The following is a 4,989-nucleotide window of genomic DNA, read 5'->3' on the forward strand; positions in this document are numbered from 1 at the left end:
ACCGGTAGTCATGGAACTTGTCGCACAAAATCAATTTGGTCACTGTACAACCATAATATGAATTTACGGTCACTGAATACGCGTTGGAGATTTACACGCGGTCACACCTCGCGGCGTAGCGGCGTATTTGCTGAAGTGGTGCTAAGTGGGTCCTACTACCAGGTAACTTAACAGAGAGATAATAACACCTTGCTAGAGGAGGGTGTTTTTGCAAAACTATCATCTCCCTAGCTCTCTCTAGCGATTCCCTCTTCGCGATGCGCCCGGGCCACCGACTGCTGCCGCCCAGGCCGATGCCGGCTGTCCCCGGCACCGCCGCTCTCCGGTGAGGCTACGCCTCAACCTCCTTCTCCGATTCCCCTCCTTCTCGACGCTGCCCTGCACCTGCTTGAGCCCCCACGACTAACCCTAGCCCTGCCTGGTTCAACATGATATGCAAGACTAGCAGTCCAGCATCAGGTTATAAACAGGTTAAAACACAGCACATAGTCTAGTGTATATTGTCGATGTTTGTTTTCATTTGGGTGAGAGCTTCTTTGCGTGGCCGCCGGCGCAACCAACTCGATACGTACACCGGCGTCAAGCCCGGGGCGGCGCCTTTATAAAACCAAGTAGAAAGTCCATCGCCGCGCGCAACGAACCCGGCCGCTTCCCTTCAATCGTTTCCGTAACAAACAGCTAGCAATGGCAGCATGGCGGAAGCTACCACACGTCTATAGAAGCCATGCAGTTGTTAGGAAACTGGTTGAATCCACCGTACCGGCGTCGTGCTCGATCTCGATGACGATGGCGGCGGTTCAGATAGTCCAGCTCGCCGCCGTCACGTCGTCGTTGGTGCTGCTTCTGCTCCAACCGGTGGCGGCGACAATGGTGCCGCTGGCATCGGCGCCGAGGGCACGTGGCAGCGCCGGCGTTACGCGTACAGCGACACCAGGTGAGTTTGGTCCTTCGACGCTTCTCCTTCTCCTTCTCCTTCCCTTTCTTCTCCTCCTTCTCCTTCTCCTCCTCCTCCTCCTCCTCCTCCTCCATGCATACATAATCGCGTCGATCTCGATGTTACTTTTTTCGTTAGACATCAGTTTGTCGCCGTATCTTGATCACCGTATGTTTTTTTCTCCAAAATAGTATACTTCCTTTCTGATGCATGTTTGAAATGTAGGCGTGCATGCACGGCGGCGCAGGTGCTGGTGGACAACGGCGTCGTGCAGGTTTCAGTGTCGAAGCCGCAGGGACAGATCACCGGCGTCCGCTACGCCGGCGAGCCCAACCTCCTCCAGTTCGGCGAGGGCCACAAAAACTCCGGCGGGTAAAACATTTATATACTACAAACATACATAGAGTTAAATTCACCGGTAGTCATGGAACTTGTCGCACAAAATCAATTTGGTCACTGTACAACCATAATATGAATTTACGGTCACTGAATACGCGTTGGAGATTTACACGTGGTCACACCTCGCGGCGTAGCGGCGTATTTGCTGAAGTGGTGCTAAGTGGGTCCTACTACCAGGTAACTTAACAGAGAGATAATAACACCTTGCTAGAGGAGGGTGTTTTTGCAAAACTATCATCTCCCTAGCTCTCTCTAGCGATTCCCTCTTCGCGATGCGCCCGGGCCACCGACTGCTGCCGCCCAGGCCGATGCCGGCTGTCCTCGGCACCGCCGCTCTCCGGTGAGGCTCCGCCTCAACCTCCTTCTCCGATTCCCCTCCTTCTCGACGCTGCCCTGCACCTGCTTGAGCCCCCACGACTAACCCTAGCCCTGCCTGGTTCAACATGATATGCAAGACTAGCAGTCCAGCATCAGGTTATAAACAGCACGCATGATTCAGTTCTTGTTTCAGCATACACATAAAGCAAGCAGCTTACCAAATGATAGATGTTTCATCTCTTTTAAAAAGTTTTAAGCTCATTTAAACAGTTTGAAGCTTCAGCTTCTGCAAGTGGATCTAAAATGTTCAGTACAGTGAGATGATCTCACTAATAATATGCTCTAGGAATGTGTTTTGGAACTTTCCAGGGTCCGGTCAGCCAAGAGCCAGCATCGACATGTAAGTAATACTGTCTCACACTAGCTAGTCAGTACTAGTCACTGCTACTAGTGATATAATTTTTACTTACCTTAACTAGCTAGAAGTAGTACATTATGTCGCCTCTCTTCATGGCATGGTGTAAATCTCTCCCACTGTTTAGGCTCCTGGACAATCTGTAGTTGCAATGTGCATGCTGCTTTCTGTTCTAACTGTCGGTTAATCTTTGCTGAGTGCTCTCAATGCACGTACGGGTGCTGTTATTTAACTTGGTCTTTCTGTTACTCTTAGTTTAACTTACCGATTTCAGAGCACTTGCAGTTACACAGAGTGCAATATTAATGTCAGAAAATTTCTTCACCGGATCGACTTGCTTGTGTGGTCAGTTAATTAGCTGGAACCACCATTTGATGATGTGCATCGAAAGGATGCGTAATCCTAGAGGAGTGCTTCCGTGTCCTCCGTCAGCTCCATATGGTTCTAAAAAGTTGGAGCTGCTTCCGCTTTTTTTTTTATGATCTATAGAGCTACTTTACCTTTTGGTACAAATATGTGAAGTTAGTTCAGCAGAACAAGAAAATACGAAACCGATGTTTATTTACGTCTCACTACATCGATAAGTGACCAAAACATACGCATGACTTATCTTTCTCCCCTCTCCTCTCCCGGACATGTTTTTTTAATGCCCAGACTTTTCCTTGATTTGACTTCACCACAACGCGATTCACGCCTGCCGTCACCGAATTGAGGCTGCCGACAAATGATCGACGTACCTTCTACCAGAGTAAAACTTGTCCGATTCTGCCGCCAGAACTTGTTGTTGCTGCCTCAACCAACTTCATCATGGGTGAGGCAGCGTGGGAAAACAAAAGGGAGGTGTTATCCATTACGTCTGGAGCATTGGTAAATCGGAAAGAGTTGGGCGTTGGGAAATATGCTCCGGAGAGAAGGAGAGAAAGATAAGACCTGCGTGACGTTTTGGTAACTTACCGGCAGTGGGACGTAAATAAACACCTGCTCCGTGTTTTCTTGTTTCGCGGAAGCAACTTCACGTATTTGTACCAAAAGCTGGAGCAGCTCTACAAATAAAAAAAAAACTGAAGCAGCTCTAACTTTTCAAAACCATGGAACTAAGGGGGACACCGAAGCACTCCTCGTAATCCTACTAATTAAGAACATGAATGTGAACTGTAAAATGATGTTGCCGTACATTCTGAAAAAAACACAAAAAAAAAGAAGGTTATTGCTGAATAAACAGAGCAAGTGCAGCAGTTCTGATAATCTCCTAACAAAATTCATTTCTTCAGTTCGGTTGGCAAAGAATAAGTTTGATGAATTGAGTCTTAATCATACATGTGATGGAGAATTTGGGCAGGCTGGACCTGGACAGTACAGAGTTCAGGGTGGTATCTTCAAGCGAAGAGTGGAGCTGTCCTTCAGAAGCACCTACGACCCATCAAGCTTCAACAGCGTCCGTCTCACCGTCGACAAGCGGTACGCCCGCCGAGTGATCACTCCTTTACAGAAGATCTGCAGGGGATCAATTAACTTATCTTGATCATGCTCATGATGCAGGCTGGTGATGCTGAGAGTTAGCTCAGGGTTCTACTGCTACGCCATCATGGAGCACGCTGACAACTGGCCGGCGCTGAACATCACGGTGGCCCGGCTCGCCTTCAAGCTCAACACGGCGAGGTTCAACTACATGGCCGTGTCGGACGGGATCCAGAGGTACATGCCCAGGGCGGCGGACCGGGACCCACCCCGGGGCAAGCCGCTGGCGTACAAGGAGGCCGTGCTGCTGCTCAACCCCCTGGAGCCGCAGTTCAGGGGGGAGGTGGACGACAAGTACCAGTACTCGCTCGACAACAAGGATATAACAAGGTTCATGGCTGGATCGGCGGCGGGCCCGTCCCCGTGGTTTTGTGGGTCATCACCCCGAGTAACGAATTCAAGAGCGGTGGGTCGCTTAAGCTCGAGCTCACCTCGCACGTCGGCCCAACCTCCCTCACGGTGAGCATGCAATCCTGCATATACAAAGATTGAAACTCCTGCACGCATTATTGTGTTTTAAGTGAACGTTCTTGCGCCTCGGCAGATATTTCTTGGACCGCATTACGTCGGGAACGATATCGTGACCAAGATCGACGATGGTGAGCACTGGAAGAAGGTCATGGGCCCGGTGTTCATCTACCTCAACTCCAACCCGAGCAGCGGAAGCTTCCAGGCGCTTTGGGAGGACGCCAAGGCGCAGGCGGAAACCGAGGCGAGCAAGTGGCCGTACACCTTCCTGGAGTCGCCGGACTTCCACAAGGCGGCCCAGAGAGGCTCCGTCACCGGCAGATTACTGGTCAGAGACAAGTACGTGAGTGGCGTGGACATGCCCGCCCGACTTGCCTACATGGGCCTCGCCGCGCCCGGGATACCCGGCTCCTGGGCGACGGAGAGCAAAGGATACCAGTTTTGGACGAGGGCTTCGGCGACCTGCGGATGGTGCAGGCGAAATGGGGCGCAGGTTATATCCCAGCCGCTACAGTCTCCTAGGGATACGAGCCACCGGTGACCAGCCTGGGCCTCCCCTCTCTGTATAGCATGGTATTGCCTGTATACCGACTTTTCTGTACTCATGTATTAAAGCGAGATTCCTTCATGTGGACCCCCTTTTGTCTACACATACGTCTCGCATGAGTGCATGACAGACTTTTTGGCAGTAGGAGGGGATAGGTGGGATCTTTTTCTCTCTCTGTCTTTACTCGTGTTGGAGTTCCTGTGTAGTTTCATCAGTTTTATCTATAATAACAAGGTAACACCTCAATTTATTTATTTGTATTTTTCAAATTTCGAAATTTTGTGATCATGATATTTGTCTCCGTAAGTGCTCCACATAGAGTACAATACTAGAAGGACCTTGCGCGCTTTGCTGCGCCGTTCTTTGTTATTGTCGTTTTAATTTTTCAGT

The 4,989-nt window shown here is 50.2% G+C and overlaps 1 pseudogene; it reads left to right on the plus strand.

The window, feature by feature from the left end:
• Positions 1–786: 786 nt before the first annotated feature.
• LOC124690399 lies at positions 787–4,593 on the plus strand (annotated as a pseudogene).
• Positions 4,594–4,989: the final 396 nt, after the last annotated feature.

The sequence above is a fragment of the Lolium rigidum genome, chromosome 2 (assembly GCF_022539505.1).
Source record: "Lolium rigidum isolate FL_2022 chromosome 2, APGP_CSIRO_Lrig_0.1, whole genome shotgun sequence".
Classification (NCBI taxonomy): domain Eukaryota; kingdom Viridiplantae; phylum Streptophyta; class Magnoliopsida; order Poales; family Poaceae; genus Lolium; species Lolium rigidum.